The following is a 19,278-nucleotide window of genomic DNA, read 5'->3' as shown; positions in this document are numbered from 1 at the left end:
ACTCCTCTACATCCCTCTGTCACCCATGTACACTCCTCTACACCCCTCTGTCACCCATGTACACTCCTCTACACCCTTCTGTCACCCATGTACACTCCTCTACACCCCTCTGTCACCCATGTACGCTCCTCTACACCCCTCTGTCACCCATGTACGCTCCTCTACGCCCCTCTGTCACCCATGTACGCTCCTCTACACCCCTCTGTCACCCATGTACACACCTCTACACCCCTCTGTCACCCATGTACACTCCTCTACACCCCCCCTGTCACCCATGTACGCTCCTCTACACCCCTCTGTCACCCATGTACACTCCTCTACACCCCACTGTCACCCATGTACACTCCTACACCCCTCTGTCACCCATGTACACTCCTCTACACCCCTCTGTCACCCATGTACACTCCTCTACACCCCTCTGTCACCCATGTACACTCCTCTACACCCCACTGTCACCCATGTACACTCCTCTACACTCCTCTCTGTCACCCATGTACACTCCTCTACACCCCTCTGCCACCCATGTACACTCCTCTTCACCCCTCTGCCACCCATGTACACTCCTCTACACCCCTCTGCCACCCATGTACACTCCTCTACACTCCTCTCTGTCACCCATGTACACTCCTCTACACCCCTCTGCCACCCATGTACACTCCTCTACACCCCTCTGTTACCCATGTACGCTCCTCTACACCCCTCTGCCACCCATGTACACTCCTCTACACTCCTCTCTGTCACCCATGTACACTCCTCTACACTCCTCTCTGTCACCCATGTACACTCCTCTACACCCCTCTGTCACCCATGTACACCCCTCTGTTACCCATGTACACTTCTCTACACCCCTCTGCCACCCATGTACGCTCCTCTACACCCCTCTGTTACCCATGTACAATCCTACACCCCTCTGCCACCCATGTACACTCCTCTACACCCCTCTGCCACCCATGTACGCTCCTCTACACCCCTCTGTTACCCATGTACAATCCTACACCCCTCTGTCACCCATGTACACTCCTCTACACCCCTCTGTCACCCATGTACACTCCTCTACACCCCACTGTCACCCATGTACACTCCTCTACACTCCTCTCTGTCACCCATGTACACTCCTCTACACCCCTCTGCCACCCATGTACACTCCTCTTCACCCCTCTGCCACCCATGTACACTCCTCTACACCCCTCTGCCACCCATGTACACTCCTCTACACTCCTCTCTGTCACCCATGTATACTCCTTTACACCCCTCTGTCACCCATGTACACTCCTCTACACCCCTCTGTCACCCATGTACACCCCTCTGTTACCCATGTACACTCCTCTACACCCCTTGGTCCCCCATGTACACTCCTCTACACCCCTCTTTCACCCATGTACATTCCTCTACACCCCTCTCTCATCCATGTACACTCCTACACCCCTCTGTCACCCATGTATACTCCTTTACACCCCTCTGTCACCCATGTACACTCCTCTACACCCCTCTGTCACCCATGTACACCCCTCTGTTACCCATGTACACTCCTCTACACCCCTTGGTCACCCATGTACACTCCTCTACACCCCTCTGTCACCCATGTACACTCCTCTACACCCCTCTGTCACCCATGTACACCCCTCTGTTACCCATGTACACTCCTCTACACCCCTTGGTCACCCATGTACACTCCTCTACACCCCTCTTTCACCCATGTACATTCCTCTACACCCCTCGGTCAACCATGTAGACTCCTCTACACCCTTCTGTCACCCATGTACACTCCTCTACAACCCTGTCACCCATGTACTCTCCTCTACACCCCTCTGTCACCCATGTACACTCCTCTACACCCCTCTGTTACCCATGTACACTCCTCTTCACCCCCTGTCACCCATGTACACTCCTCTACACCCCTCTGTCACCCATGTACACCCCTCTAAACCCTTCTGTCACCCATGTACACTCCTCTACACCCCTCTACATCCCTCTGTCACCCATGTACACTCCTCTACACCCTTCTGTCACCCATGTACACTCCTCTACACCCCACTGTCACCCATGTACACTCCTCTACACCCATCCGTCACCCATGTACACTCCTCTACACCCATCCGTCACCCATGTACACTCCTCTACACCCCTCTGTCATCCATGTACACTCCTCTACAGCCCTCTGTTACCCATGTACACTCCTCTACACCCCTCTGTCACCCATGTACACTCCTCTACACCCTTCTGTCACCCATGTACACTCCTCTACACCCCACTGTCACCCATGTACACTCCTCTACACCCCTCTGTCACCGATGTACACTCCTGTACACCCCTCTGTCATCCATGTACACTCCTCTACACCCCTCTGTTACCCATGTACACTCCTCTACACCCCTCTTTCACCCATGTACACTCCTCTACACCCCTGTCACCCATGTCCACTCCTCTACACCCCTCTGTCACCCATGTCCACTCCTCTACATCCCTCTGTCACCCATGTACACTCCTCTACACCCCTCTGTCACCCATGTACACTCCTCTACACCCTTCTGTCACCCATGTACACTCCTCTACACCCCTCTGTCACCCATGTACGCTCCTCTACACCCCTCTGTCACCCATGTACGCTCCTCTACGCCCCTCTGTCACCCATGTACGCTCCTCTACACCCCTCTGTCACCCATGTACACACCTCTACACCCCTCTGTCACCCATGTACACTCCTCTACACCCCCCCTGTCACCCATGTACGCTCCTCTACACCCCTCTGTCACCCATGTACACTCCTCTACACCCCACTGTCACCCATGTACACTCCTACACCCCTCTGTCACCCATGTACACTCCTCTACACCCCTCTGTCACCCATGTACACTCCTCTACACCCCTCTGTCACCCATGTACACTCCTCTACACCCCACTGTCACCCATGTACACTCCTCTACACTCCTCTCTGTCACCCATGTACACTCCTCTACACCCCTCTGCCACCCATGTACACTCCTCTTCACCCCTCTGCCACCCATGTACACTCCTCTACACCCCTCTGCCACCCATGTACACTCCTCTACACTCCTCTCTGTCACCCATGTACACTCCTCTACACCCCTCTGCCACCCATGTACACTCCTCTACACCCCTCTGTTACCCATGTACGCTCCTCTACACCCCTCTGCCACCCATGTACACTCCTCTACACTCCTCTCTGTCACCCATGTACACTCCTCTACACTCCTCTCTGTCACCCATGTACACTCCTCTACACCCCTCTGTCACCCATGTACACCCCTCTGTTACCCATGTACACTTCTCTACACCCCTCTGCCACCCATGTACGCTCCTCTACACCCCTCTGTTACCCATGTACAATCCTACACCCCTCTGCCACCCATGTACACTCCTCTACACCCCACTGTCACCCATGTACACTCCTCTACACTCCTCTCTGTCACCCATGTACACTCCTCTACACCCCTCTGCCACCCATGTACACTCCTCTTCACCCCTCTGCCACCCATGTACACTCCTCTACACCCCTCTGCCACCCATGTACACTCCTCTACACTCCTCTCTGTCACCCATGTACACTCCTCTACACCCCTCTGCCACCCATGTACACTCCTCTACACCCCTCTGTTACCCATGTACGCTCCTCTACACCCCTCTGCCACCCATGTACACTCCTCTACACTCCTCTCTGTCACCCATGTACACTCCTCTACACCCCTCTGTCACCCATGTACACTCCTCTACACCCCTTGGTCTCCCATGTACACTCCTCTACACCCCTTGGTCTCCCATGTACACTCCTCTACACCCCTCTTTCACCCATGTACACTCCTCTACACCCCTCTGTTACCCATGTACACTCCTACACCCCTCTGTTACCCATGTACACTCCTACACCCCTCTGTCACCCATGTACACTCCTCTATACCACTCTGTCACCCATGTACACCAATCTGTTACCCATGTACACTCCTCTACACCCCTTGGTCACCCATGTACACTCCTCTACACCCCTCTTTCACCCATGTACATTCCTCTACACCCCTCTGTCACCCATGTACACTCCTCTACACCCCTCTGTCACCCATGTACACTCCTCTACACCCCTTGGTCACCCATGTACACTCCTCTACACCCCTCTTTCACCCATGTACATTCCTCTACACCCCTCTGTCACCCATGTACACTCCTCTACATCTTTCTGTCACCCATGTACACTCCTCTACACCCCTCTGTACACTCCTCTACTCCCCTCTGTTACCCATGTACACTCCTCTACACCCCTCTATCACCCATGTACACTCCTCTACACCCCTCTATCACCCATGTACACTCCTCTACACCCCTCTGTTACCCATGTACACTCCTACACCCCTCTGTCACCCATGTATACTCCTTTACACCCCTCTGTCACCCATGTACACTCCTCTACACCCCTCTGTCACCCATGTACACCCCTCTGTTACCCATGTACACTCCTCTACACCCCTTGGTCCCCCATGTACACTCCTCTACACCCCTCTTTCACCCATGTACATTCCTCTACACCCCTCTCTCACCCATGTACACTCCTACACCCCTCTGTCACCCATGTATACTCCTTTACACCCCTCTGTCACCCATGTACACTCCTCTACACCCCTCTGTCACCCATGTACACCCCTCTGTTACCCATGTACACTCCTCTACACCCCTTGGTCACCCATGTACACTCCTCTACACCCCTCTGTCACCCATGTACACTCCTCTACACCCCTCTGTCACCCATGTACACCCCTCTGTTACCCATGTACACTCCTCTACACCCCTTGGTCACCCATGTACACTCCTCTACACCCCTCTTTCACCCATGTACATTCCTCTACACCCCTCGGTCAACCATGTAGACTCCTCTACACCCTTCTGTCACCCATGTACACTCCTCTACAACCCTGTCACCCATGTACTCTCCTCTACACCCCTCTGTCACCCATGTACACTCCTCTACACCCCTCTGTTACCCATGTACACTCCTCTTCACCCCCTGTCACCCATGTACACTCCTCTACACCCCTCTGTCACCCATGTACACCCCTCTAAACCCTTCTGTCACCCATGTACACTCCTCTACACCCCTCTACATCCCTCTGTCACCCATGTACACTCCTCTACACCCTTCTGTCACCCATGTACACTCCTCTACACCCCACTGTCACCCATGTACACTCCTCTACACCCATCCGTCACCCATGTACACTCCTCTACACCCATCCGTCACCCATGTACACTCCTCTACACCCCTCTGTCATCCATGTACACTCCTCTACAGCCCTCTGTTACCCATGTACACTCCTCTACACCCCTCTGTCACCCATGTACACTCCTCTACACCCTTCTGTCACCCATGTACACTCCTCTACACCCCACTGTCACCCATGTACACTCCTCTACACCCCTCTGTCACCGATGTACACTCCTGTACACCCCTCTGTCATCCATGTACACTCCTCTACACCCCTCTGTTACCCATGTACACTCCTCTACACCCCTCTTTCACCCATGTACACTCCTCTACACCCCTGTCACCCATGTCCACTCCTCTACACCCCTCTGTCACCCATGTCCACTCCTCTACATCCCTCTGTCACCCATGTACACTCCTCTACACCCCTCTGTCACCCATGTACACTCCTCTACACCCTTTTGTCACCCATGTACACTCCTCTACACCCCTCTGTCACCCATGTACGCTCCTCTACACCCCTCTGTCACCCATGTACGCTCCTCTACGCCCCTCTGTCACCCATGTACGCTCCTCTACACCCCTCTGTCACCCATGTACACACCTCTACACCCCTCTGTCACCCATGTACACTCCTCTACACCCCCCCTGTCACCCATGTACGCTCCTCTACACCCCTCTGTCACCCATGTACACTCCTCTACACCCCACTGTCACCCATGTACACTCCTACACCCCTCTGTCACCCATGTACACTCCTCTACACCCCTCTGTCACCCATGTACACTCCTCTACACCCCTCTGTCACCCATGTACACTCCTCTACACCCCACTGTCACCCATGTACACTCCTCTACACTCCTCTCTGTCACCCATGTACACTCCTCTACACCCCTCTGCCACCCATGTACACTCCTCTTCACCCCTCTGCCACCCATGTACACTCCTCTACACCCCTCTGCCACCCATGTACACTCCTCTACACTCCTCTCTGTCACCCATGTACACTCCTCTACACCCCTCTGCCACCCATGTACACTCCTCTACACCCCTCTGTTACCCATGTACGCTCCTCTACACCCCTCTGCCACCCATGTACACTCCTCTACACTCCTCTCTGTCACCCATGTACACTCCTCTACACTCCTCTCTGTCACCCATGTACACTCCTCTACACCCCTCTGTCACCCATGTACACCCCTCTGTTACCCATGTACACTTCTCTACACCCCTCTGCCACCCATGTACGCTCCTCTACACCCCTCTGTTACCCATGTACAATCCTACACCCCTCTGCCACCCATGTACACTCCTCTACACCCCTCTGCCACCCATGTACGCTCCTCTACACCCCTCTGTTACCCATGTACAATCCTACACCCCTCTGTCACCCATGTACACTCCTCTACACCCCTCTGTCACCCATGTACACTCCTCTACACCCCACTGTCACCCATGTACACTCCTCTACACTCCTCTCTGTCACCCATGTACACTCCTCTACACCCCTCTGCCACCCATGTACACTCCTCTTCACCCCTCTGCCACCCATGTACACTCCTCTACACCCCTCTGCCACCCATGTACACTCCTCTACACTCCTCTCTGTCACCCATGTACACTCCTCTACACCCCTCTGCCACCCATGTACACTCCTCTACACCCCTCTGTTACCCATGTACGCTCCTCTACACCCCTCTGCCACCCATGTACACTCCTCTACACTCCTCTCTGTCACCCATGTACACTCCTCTACACCCCTCTGTTACCCATGTACACTTCTCTACACCCCTCTGCCACCCATGTACGCTCCTCTACACCCCTCTGTTACCCATGTACAATCCTACACCCCTCTGCCACCCATGTACACTCCTCTACACCCCTCTGCCACCCATGTACGCTCCTCTACACCCCTCTGTTACCCATGTACAATCCTACACCCCTCTGTCACCCATGTACACTCCTCTACACCCCTCTGTCACCCATGTACACTCCTCTACACCCCACTGTCACCCATGTACACTCCTCTACACTCCTCTCTGTCACCCATGTACACTCCTCTACACCCCTCTGCCACCCATGTACACTCCTCTTCACCCCTCTGCCACCCATGTACACTCCTCTACACCCCTCTGCCACCCATGTACACTCCTCTACACTCCTCTCTGTCACCCATGTACACTCCTCTACACCCCTCTGCCACCCATGTACACTCCTCTACACCCCTCTGTTACCCATGTACGCTCCTCTACACCCCTCTGCCACCCATGTACACTCCTCTACACTCCTCTCTGTCACCCATGTACACTCCTCTACACCCCTCTGTCACCCATGTACACCCCTCTGTTACCCATGTACACTTCTCTACACCCCTCTGCCACCCATGTACGCTCCTCTACACCCCTCTGTTACCCATGTACAATCCTACACCCCTCTGCCACCCATGTACACTCCTCTACACCCCTCTGTTACCCATGTACACTCCTCTACACCCCTCTGTTACCCATGTACAATCCTACACCCCTCTGCCACCCATGTACACTCCTCTACACCCCTCTGTTACCCATGTACACTTCTCTACACCCCTCTGCCACCCATGTACACTCCTCTACACCCCTCTGTTACCCATGTACAATCCTACACCCCTCTGCCACCCATGTACACTCCTCTACACCCCTCTGTTACCCATGTACTCTCCTCTACACCCGTCTGTTACCCATGTACACTCCTCTACACCCCTCTGTTACCCATGTACACCCCTCTGTCACCTATGGAATTAAAAGTGCAGAGTCTATTAGGTTTGTTTGCAGGTTTACCAGTGAAGAATTGTGGCTGGAAGAAATCGTGATGATGGCGCAGACCAGATAGAGAAGAGAAGGGAACGACGCTGATTAGTGAAGACGTTATTTGTGAGTTGCTATATAAAGCTGCACTGTACTCTACATAACCACAGATAAATAGATATAGTACTTTGCGGTTTTTCCTTTTTTTGTTTTTTCCCCGTAAAAAGGTTGGGAAACACTGCTGTAGAGTATCTATATCCTTCTGGAGATACGGCCTCCAGTACTGAGTATACGTCCTTTAGTCCCTTCAGCCGTACAGCCAAGAGCTTGACTCCTCCTACCCATGTGACTGATCACATGTTTGTGACATCACCAAAGGTCCTTAAGCTGAGATCTGTTGTCTAGAAAGAGGTGAGAAGATGTATTTATTGTTATATGGAGGATATCAGTAGCGTCTATTATATATAGTTTGTAATATATGAGCGAATTCTTACTTGGTTGCAGAATCTTGTGATACATTTTTATGCACTAACAGTATTTTGTGTATATTTTGTATGGTGCATATTAATAGTATGTACTATATATATTGTATGTGTATAGTGTGTTATATATATTGTGTATTATATACTGTATAATGTATTTGTATAGTGTGTTATATATATTGTGTATTATAATTATTTATAGTGCATAATATATATAAAGTGTTTGTTTATAGTGTGTTATATACATGCTGTGTAATATATATGTATTATAGATATATAGATATACGGTAGATATATATATACAGTAACCCCCGACATGCGATGGCCCCGACATATGATAAAATCGACATACGATGCTTTTATATGCCCATCGCATTAACTGCCATCCGACAGCGCAAAATGCTTAAGCTTCTGTCGGATAGCAGTTTAAGCATCCGGGACAGGTTCACTTACATATCCCCGCTGCTCCGGGTCCACTTCGCGATCCTCCGGCGTCTTCTGTATCCTCTCTGGCGTCCGAGCCTCGCTTTCCGGCGTCGTTATTAAGTCCTGCGCACGTAATAACGTCACCAGAAAGCGAGACCCGGACACCGGAAAACATGCAGAAGACGCCGGAGGATCGCGAAGTGGACCCGGAGCAGTGGGACAGCATCGGGAGCCCCTGGGACGGCAGCGGTGACGGCCCGGAGCAGCGGGGACAGGTACAACTTTCTCTAACAGTCGTCTTCAACCTGCGGACCTCCAGATGTTGCTAAACTACAACTCCCAACGGCTGTCCGGGCATGCTGGGAGTTGTGTTTTTGCAACATCTGGAGGTCCGCAGGTTGAAGACCACTGGCTTAGTAGCTCACTCACGTGGCGGAGTCGTTAACCACTCACCCCGCGGCAGCGTTAATGCTGCTGCGGGGTGAGGGGTTAACGCTACCGCTGCCATGGGGTGAGGGGTTAATGCTACCCCTCACCCAATGGCAGCGGCAGTGATAACCCCCTCTCCCCAGGACATAACAGCAAGGACTCCCAGGCCTGGGCAAAAGACCCCCGGGCCTGAACACAAATTCCCCCACCCCAGGCCTGGGCCAAAACTCCCCAGGCCTGGGCAAAGGACCCCCAGGCCTGGGCACAAATCCCCCCACCCCAGGCCTGGGCACAAATCCCCCCCACCCCAGGCCTGGGCACAAATCCCCCCCCCACCCCAGGCCAGGGCACAAATTTCCCCCCACCCCAGGCCTGGGCACAAATCCCCCCCACCCCAGGCCTGGGCACAAATTCCTCCCCACCCCAGGCCTGGGCACAAATCCCCCCACCCCAGGCCTGGGCACAAATCCCCCCCACCCCAGGCCTGGGCACAAATCCCCCCCACCCCAGGCCTGGGCACAAATTCCTCCCCACCCCAGGCCTGGGCACAAATTCCCCCCCACCCCAGGCCTGGGCACAAATTCCCCCCCACCCCAGGCCTGGGCACAAATTCCCCCCCACCCCAGGCCTGGGCACAAATCCCCCCCACCCCAGGCCAGGGCACAAATTCCCCCCCACCCCAGGCCTGGGCACAAATTCCCCCCCACCCCAGGCCTGGGCACAAATCCCCCCCACCCCAGGCCTGGGCACAAATCCCCCCCACCCCAGGCCTGGGCACAAATCCCCCCCACCCCAGGCCTGGGCACAAATCCCCCCCACCCCAGGCCTGGGCACAAATCCCCCCACCCCAGGCCTGGGCACAAATTCCCCCCCACCCCAGGCCTGGGCACAAATTCCCCCCCACCCCAGGCCTGGGCACAAATCCCCCCCCCACCCCAGGCCTGGGCACAAATTCCCCCCCACCCCAGGCCTGGGCACAAATCCCCCCCACCCCAGGCCTGGGCACAAATTCCCCCCACCCCAGGCCTGGGCACAAAGCACCCCAGGCCTGGGCACAAATCTCCCCCACCCCAGGCCTGGGCAAAAATCTCCCCCACCCCAGGCCTGGGCACAAATCCCCCCACCCCAGGCGTGGGCACAAAGCCCCCCACCCCAGGCCTGGGCACAAATCTCCCCCAGCCCAGGCCTGGGCACAAAGCCCCCCACCCCATCTGTACTTTGTGTGGTTATTTTTACTTACTGTGGGTTGAAATTTCATGGACCAATTACCAGTTTTCCATAGACATATGTACTCAACATATGATGGTTTCAACATATGATGGTCCTCTCGGAACCAATTACCATCATATGTTGAGGGACCACTGTATGTATATTGTGTATTAATTATAATGTATATCTATAATGTATGTAATATATATTGTGTGTTATTGATATATATATAGTGTGTTATATGTATAGAATGTTTTATAAATATGCTAATCATGAATATGCTAATGTAGTCAGGTGATGCGAGGCAGCATTGATCTTGATCTTTGATCTTGTCAGAGAGCGCTCATGTGACAATAGTGATATTAGCATATTCATGAGAGGGGCGGGCAGAGCGGGGAATATCCAGGAGGCAGGTGAGTACAGTGAGCTGGCTCCAGGGGTGGACTGACCGGGGGTCCGAGGGCCTGGCCAGGTAAAGGGCCCGCCGCCACTGCTGATACTGAGGATCCTGGACACTCATCCCAGATCCCCAGGCAGACAGCGCTGCTTTCTACTGTCTGTGCGGCTCACATGTTTACAGCGAAAGCCTCATAACTGAGTGAGCTGCATCTGCGGCCTACACAGAGAGGAGACGTGACCTCCGCCCCTGCTGTGCAGGCACCGATGAGTGATGACATCAGCACTAGCACTGTGGAGGATGGAAGACGCGGGCCCCTGCTGCGCTCACGAAGAGATCACTGCATGGGACATAATCAGGTAAGCAAAAAACAGGGGCACCTGGTGGCATGACGTGAAGCCGCGGCGCTCCGACTCCTCCTCCCCTTGACCTCCGATGGGTGCTGCTTTTTCATGCAAGGTAGCCCATGAAATCCGGGCTGAAGTTATCCCCGAAGTGGATCTCGTTTTCCGATTCCCCCCCCCCCCCCCCCCTGCACAAAAAGTTACACCTGGCTGGGATGGGCGCTTATAATAAATATAAAATATGAAAATAATATAAAAATATAGAAATAGACAGTATGCGTAAAAAACTTATTAGAATAACTAGCTGGTATTCACATTACTTGCTACCATATATGTATGATTAATCATTAAAATTTGTTAGTGGTATAGATATTCAATAGAGATTACCGAACTTTTGAAAAATTCGATTCAGCCAATTCGCTGAATTTAAAAAAAAAATTGGTTCATGTCGAATATTTTCGCAGTGAATTGCTATTAAAAACGGCTTTTTCTAGCCTACTGAGAGCCTCAATAGGGGTGTAGAGCACTTTGCCTTGTCCTAACACGCATAGTGTGCTGTGTTAGTGAAATAATACTGTTATTCAGTATGACATGCAGATTACAGGCATCGCTATTAGAATCACTGCTGCAGAGCGTCGATGTGGCAGCAGGGAAATCATATGGTGTCAAAATTGAAGAGAATAAAGAAATTTTTTATGTAATTTTTATTTTATTTAATTTGAATTCATTTACATTTTTTGAGTACCCGTTTTGGTGAGCATCGAGCTGGCGGTCCTCCGCCATGCGAGACACCTCCTGTTCCAGCCCCTGCCTCTCAGCGCCCCCCTGACTGTTAAAGTGCGGATGTTTCATTTAATCAGTTATGGTTCATTGTTATCGCTCCAAGCTGTCATATGACATTGACAACAATGGGGCCTCAGTCTTGAAAAGATTACTTCAATTTCCTTAAATTTAAGATTTATATTAGATTCCCAAGTTTAATGTCCCGGTGTTTACTTTGAACTAATACTGTATGACCACAAAACCCAATCTAACAAGGAGTCACATGGCGGCACAATGACAGAGCCTAGAGGTGGCAGCAGCATGAGGAGACCATATTCTGTCAGAATGACACAGCCTGGAATTGGCAGCAGCATGAGGAGACCATATAGTGGCAGAATGACCCAGTCTGGAGATGGCAACAGCCTGACAAGACCATAGGGCCTCACAATAGAGAAGATTAAAGACATTTTTGAAAATTTAAATTGAAGATTTATGGTAGCTAGTGCTACCATAACATATATTTTAGGTAATGTACCAGGCCAGCAGCATCAGTAAACCATATAGTGACTGAATGGCACAGCCTGGAGTTGGCAGCAGCATGAGTAGACAATAGGCTTCACAAACCCTATGGTTAAAAGATGAATTTTAAAATTCAAATTGAAGATTTTTCGTAGATAGTACTACCATAATATATATTTTAGGTAATGTACCAGGCCCTGCAGCATTAGTTAACCATATAGTGACTGAATGGCACAGCTTGGAGTTGACGGCAGCATGATTAGACAATAGGGCTTCCCAATCCCTAAGGTTAAAAGATGAATTTGAAAATTTAAATTGAAGATTTTTCGTAGCTAGTGCTACCATAAAATATTTTTGGGTAATGTACCAGGCCCTGCTGCATCAGTAAACCTTATAGTGGCTGAATGGCACAGCCTGGAGGTGGCTGAAGCACGAGGAGACCATATAGTGGCTGAATGGCACAGCCTGGAACTGGCTGAAGCATGAGGAGACCGTATAGTGGCTGAATAGCACAGCCTGGAATTGGCTGAAGCATGAGGAGACCATATAGTGTCTTAATGGCACAGCCTGGAGGTGGTGAAGCATGAGGAGACCATATAGTGGCAGAATGGCACAGCCTGGAGTTAGTTGAAGCATGAGGATACCATATAGTGGCTAAATGGCACAGCCTGGAGGTGGCTGAAGCATGGGGAGACCATATAGTGGCTGAATGGCACAGCCTGGAGTTTGTGGCAGCATGAGGAGACCATATAGTGGCCGAATGGCACAGCCTGGAGGTGATGAAGCATGAGGAGACCATATAGTGGCTGAATGAGACCGCCTGGAGGTGGCAGCAGCATCAGAAGTCCTGAAAGTGACCCGGTGATAGAGTGGTGCGGTGGGTGGCAATACCAGTACCCGGTGACGAAGGTGGGTGAATAACGGTCTGATGCGGAGGAATGTTTGTAACTGAGGAGCTGTGCCTTAAATCTGTTTGGCACTATCCATATTTGTGAAGAGTTGGTGCGGCACCATGGTCAATCTACTCTGATGCATCAGGCATTGGAGGGTTGAAATCCTGGCTGATCCATCCCTGATTCATCTTCACAAAGGTCAGTCTCTCCACATTTTTGGTGGACAGACGAATTCTCCTTGGGGTTCCTATGGTCCCTGCCGCACTAAACATCCGCTCTGATAGCAGACTACTGGCCGGGCAGGACAACTTTTCCAGGGCAAACTCTGCTAGTTGCAGCCGCAAATCAAATTTGGCTGCCCAGAAGTCCAGCAGATCTTCAAGGTGTGTTGGCATGGTCATGTCAAGGTATGCCACCACCTGCTGGTTCAGGTCCTGCTCCATGTTTACCTGCTGCTGACGAGTTGCTTCACTATGCGGGTGAAGAAAGCTACTCATCAGGGGGGCGTGGCTTGGCGGTTGAGATGAGCGGTCGCACGCTGTGAGTGCTCCCGCTTAGAACCTGCATTTAACTTATCCTGAGGTGAATCCTGGAGTCCCTGACCCCACAGACTCGGCTGAGGACCCGCATTATGGCCTCTAAACAAGACCCGACGAGAAACAAGGATCGACCGGCTGTGGAAAAGCTCCGGGACTATGCCCGCGCTGTCAGGCAAGATGGCGCCGCTCAGGCCGGGGCGCGTGTTCCACCAGTGGCTGAGGAGGAAGGAGAAGCTCCACATCGTGAAGAGGGAGCAGATTCTACTGACCTTACCCTTCGAGAGGTGAGCGATACCCTCCTGATGGCGATCCAGACATGCCGCACTTCTCTCACCGGAAAGCTTGAGGAGGTCAGGGTGGACGTGGGCCTCCTACGGCAGGACTTTCAGACCCTGAGGGAGCGGGTGACGGAGACTGAGACGCGCATCTCCACCCTGGAAGACACGGTACAGCCTCTACCCTCTTCACTCCGCGAGGTCCGGGAGCAGCTGGATTTGGCCCGTCAGAAGAATGACGACCTCGAGAATCGGCTGCGCCGGAATAACATTAGAGTGATCGGTCTTCCTGAGCGGGCGGAGGGTCAGAACCCGGGGGCCTATGTGGAGTCCTGGATCAAAGAGCTTTTTCCGGATGCCCCATTCTCAGCTGCTTACGCCGTGGAGAGAGCACACCGAGTACCATCTAAGCCTCCGATCCCTGGTGCACCTCCTCGTCCTCTATTGGCGAGGTTTCTCAACTGCAATGATCGGGACTTGATCCTCCGCTCTGCCCGGCGGCTGCCGGAGATCACAGTGCAGAACGCAAAGGTGTCCATTTTCCCGGACTTCTCCTCTGATCTTCAACGCAAGAGGGCCTCGTTTACTTCTATCAAGGCGCGGCTGAGAGAGAGAGGGGTACCATATTCCATGGCATACCCTGCCCGGTTGAGGATCGTGGATGGTGACCGGGCGATTTTCTTTACTTCCCCGCAGGATGCGGATGACTGGCTACGGCGCCAACGTTGAACCGGATCCTGTAGGTGACCCCGGATTACGTGGAGAGATGGAGATGCCGGTACAGGACCTCCTGCCATGACCTTTACCCTCCCTCTACTTACCTCTACCCCCCTGTATGGCCCCGGTCTCCCGGTCCCCTCTGCGGAGCTCAAGGTACTGTGCTTCCTCTTCCCCCCTCCCCGGGAGCCTAGTCTCCCCAGATCCTCCACTCTTCCCATGCACCTAATGCCCCCCTGATGATCCCAGGCCTTACCTCTCCCTTCCCTCGCCCCCATCCTGTTGCCTACTTTGGACTGCTGTGTGCCCTGACTCAGGACTGTTCCTCCGGGACTGCATGAGGGCCCTACCCTGACCCTCTGAAAGGATTTACTCTGTCCCTCTTCAGTCTACCTTCCACGTCACCCTGTCCCTTTTTCCCGGGTCGGTCCATTTTTTTTACATTTCCCCCCCCCCCCCCCCTTTTTTTTAATTATTTTTATTTTTGAGTCACGGACTTGGAGGACGTCGGCCACTGGACTACTAGTACGCGATCTTTATATGGTCTCCTTCCCCCCTCCCTGATGTGCCATTTTTCCCCCCCCTTCCCATTCTCCCTTCCTAACCAACAAAAACCCCCCCCCATTTTAGTGCCTTAGGCCTTTTGTTCCTCGACTACCTGGACTGTCCCTTGCTGTGTGACTCCTGTATGCTGGGGTTATTATTTATTTTATTTTATTTTTTCCTTTTTTCTTCCCCTATATATTTTTTTTTTAATTATTTTTTCCATTTGTGGGGGGGTCGGGGTGGCGGGTGGACAATCTCCTGAGGAGGGGATGGGATTTACTGTTGTTCATATGAGTTTCTCATGTTCTATTTCCTCTCTCTCTCTCCTGCTTCCCCTATCCTTCTCTCCTACGTGGGACCCTCCCTCCACCCCCTGTTCTTCCCCCTCCCGTCCACCCTCTCTCTCCTTCCTCTCTCCTTCCTCTCTCCTTCCTCTTCTCTCCCTCCTTTTCTCCTTTCCCCCCCCCCTCGTTTTTTTTCTTCTCTTCTCTTTCTTCCTGTATTCTCCTCCACTTCTTCTCTCGGGTCCCAGTTGGACTAATACTCTCCTACTGATTGATGTACATACTCAGGGTTCTCCACTGTTAGTATGTAAGAGCAGGTTCTCCCCACTAGATGGAGCTGTTGCTCCACTGATGCTTATGCAACACTGGTATAAATATGTTTACTGTTTGATTTATTTACTGTTCCCCTACTTAGTTTGGGGTTTCATTTTGCCTCCAAGATACCTACCCGCGAGGTCACCTATTAGTAGGGTTTTGGGTCTAACCACTTCAGTACCACGGTCTATATATGGTCCCGCGCATCCCTGTCAGTATTTCTCACCCCGGCTGGGGCATGTATGTCTTCTCTGTCTTTACCTCTCCCCCTGCTGTTTTATGTGTTGTCTCTTCTTATGGCTGATATTAAGATAATGTCATGGAATGTTAGAGGAGCACGCACCCCGCGCAAGCGCACTATGATATTCTCCCATATTAGGAAGTATCAGCCTCATATTGTGGCACTGCAGGAGACACATCTTACTCCAGATAGAGCTGGGCAGCTTTCTAAACCCTGGGTCCAATGGTCCTTGCACTCCTATCACACGTCCTTCTCAAGGGGGGTTTCCCTACTGGTTAGTCGGAGAGTGAGGTGGGACCCGGTTACGGTACGTAAGGATTCACAGGGTCGTTTTATCTTCGTATACGCATTCTTGAATAATGTGCCTTTTGTCTTCTTATTCATATACAACCCTCCCCCCGCCTCTATGGATATACTCCATAAGGCGGTTACATTCGCAGCTAGTTATCCCTCTGCCCGTGTCCTCTGTATGGGGGACTTCAACATGGTACCGAATCCGTCCCTAGATCGTCATAGCCCCAGGGGGATCCCGGCGGGAGTCGGGGGTGGCCCTTTATCGCTGTTTTTGGAGGAGGTTGGATGGGTGGACATTTTTAGGGCCAGGTACCCTCAGGCTAGGCAATACTCTTGTCACACTCTGGGCAGAAATGCGCTGTCCAGGATTGATCTTGCATGTGGCAGCTCGCTCCTTCTTCCCCAAGTTTCAGCGGTTTCCTATGAACCGCGGGCTATATCAGACCATTCCCCCCTAATGCTTGATGTCTCCATGATAGATCCTGGTTCACCACGGAGGTGGAAAATCCACCCTTTCTGGCTGGAACAGATAGGCCCCTGCGACCGTATTCCAGACCAGCTTCGAGTCTTTCTTGAGGCTAATTCACCTGGGAGTTCCCCCACCCTGGTATGGGAGACACTGAAAGCGTATTTGAGGGGGTGTTTGCGCTCCACTATCTCCTTTCTCAAAAAGTCAGCGTCTAGGCGGGAGGAGGAGCTGGCTGGACGATGTGCGGAGTTGGAGGCCCGATACGTTGCGGACTCATCCGAGGCTAATAAGGTTGAATGGCTGTGTGCGGGGCGGCAATATATGCTGCACCTCTCAGAGAAGGCCAATAGAAAGCTGTTTTTCACAAAACAATTCTACTTTGAACATGGCAATCAATCTAGTAAGCTGTTAGCACATATAGTCAGGCAGAACTCTTCTGCCCCTGCGATTCTTAAGATAGTGGCCTCGGATGGGTCCGAGCTGTCGGGGGTTGCGGACATTGCGCGTTGCTTTGCCACATACTACTCTAATCTTTATTCTTCACAGGTGCAATATGGTGCTGAGGAGTTGGACACCTACCTGGACGGTATTGACTTTCCGGTACTATCGGATAGTGATCGGATGATGTTGGAGGCCCCCCTCTCCTTACTGGAGATTCAGGATGCCATGGTGGACATGACTAAGGGTAAATCTCCGGGCCCTGATGGCCTTCCACTGGAGATTTACTTGCGGTATTCCGACATGCTCCTTCCTTCCCTGCTTGCAATGTTTGAACGGGCATTTGAGGATGGTATTCTACCAGCCTCCATGTATGAGGCAACCATAGTTGTTCTCCTAAAACCTGATAAAAATCCTGTGGAGTGCGGTTCTTACAGACCCATTTCGCTGCTGAATCTGGATTATAAGGTGCTTACGAAAGTTTTAGCTAACCGATTGAACAAGGTAATCCTATCCATAATTCACCCAGATCAATCCGGCTTTATGCCTGGCAAATCCACATCCGATAACATCTGTAGGGTACAGGCGGCTGTCCAGGTGGGTAACGCTCTGGGGGGAGATTGGGCTTTGGCGTCGCTGGACGCCGCCAAGGCCTTTGATTCCGTGGAATGGGGTTATTTGCAGGCTACCCTTGTTAAATTTGGTTTTGGTCCTAATTTTAGAAAATGGGTGTCCCTCCTGTACAGATGCCCGCAGGCCCAGATCCTGGTGAATGGTGTGTGTTCCTCCCCATTTGCTCTCGGCCGGGGCACACGTCAGGGGTGTCCCTTGTCCCCGCTTCTGTTTGCGGTGGCAGTGGAGCCCCTCGCCCTCCGCATTCGGCAGGATCCTGGCTTCCGAGGTATGTCTACGGGGGGCCGGGAGGAGCGCATAGGCCTATATGCCGATGATATGGTGTTATTCCTCTCTGACCCTACAGTGATGCTACCTTATGTCATGACACTCATGGACCGATTTGGGTATTTCTCTGGTCTACTCATCAACTGGACTAAGTCTGCAGTGATGCCGCTTCTGTCTAGGGATTGGCCCCCGGTAATGAATGGCCTCCCGGTGGTTTCCTCATTTAAGTATTTGGGGGTGCACATTCACAGAGATCCTTTGCTTGACCTGTCCGCCAATATACTCACTCTACTTCCTTATGTTAAAGCGAAGTTCCGGGTGTGGACCACGCTCCCATTGTCGGTCGCTGGCCGTATCAATCTTATTAAACTCATTGTCTTACCTAAGTGTCTTTATGCGCTGGAGCATGCCTCAGTGCCTGTACCTAGACACTTCTTTGATTCTCTTCACTCCCTTCTTTCACCATTTATTTGGGGCCCCAATAGACCTAAAATTCGGCTAACCACGTTACAACGCCCCAAGTTGGCGGCGGGAATGTCACTCCCTGATTTTTATTTATATTATTTGGCCGGTCAACTTCGGTATATCAGGCACTGGATCTCTGGGGATGTGGTGCCGGACTCCGAACAATCCCTAGCTAGGTCTGTCCCGACAATGTCCCTTAGGATGCTGCTAGATAGTCCTGTTCTGGGTGGTAGAGCTTATCTCCAACTTCATAAGCTGGCTATAAAGGTGTGGCGGGCTGTTAAGGGGATATATGGATATACTGACATCGCTGAGGATACCCCTCTATGGCATAATCCTCAA

General features: G+C 52.1%; 1 protein-coding gene across 1 annotated transcript in view; it reads left to right on the top strand.

Moving 5' to 3' along the window:
- The first annotated feature begins 8,379 nt into the window (after positions 1 to 8,379).
- LOC130358170 (gastrula zinc finger protein XlCGF26.1-like) overlaps positions 8,380 to 19,278 on the top strand; it is a 39,482-nt gene continuing 28,583 nt past the window's right edge. The window contains exon 1 of the mRNA XM_056561028.1: positions 8,380 to 8,403. The gene's annotated coding sequence lies outside the window, so the exon portion shown is untranslated. The remainder of the gene's footprint in view (positions 8,404 to 19,278) is intronic.

This window comes from Hyla sarda, chromosome 2 (genome assembly GCF_029499605.1).
Source record: "Hyla sarda isolate aHylSar1 chromosome 2, aHylSar1.hap1, whole genome shotgun sequence".
NCBI lineage: Eukaryota > Metazoa > Chordata > Amphibia > Anura > Hylidae > Hyla > Hyla sarda.
The sequence above is the reverse complement of the archived record's forward strand: the minus strand, read 5'-3'. Positions and strand labels throughout refer to the sequence as shown.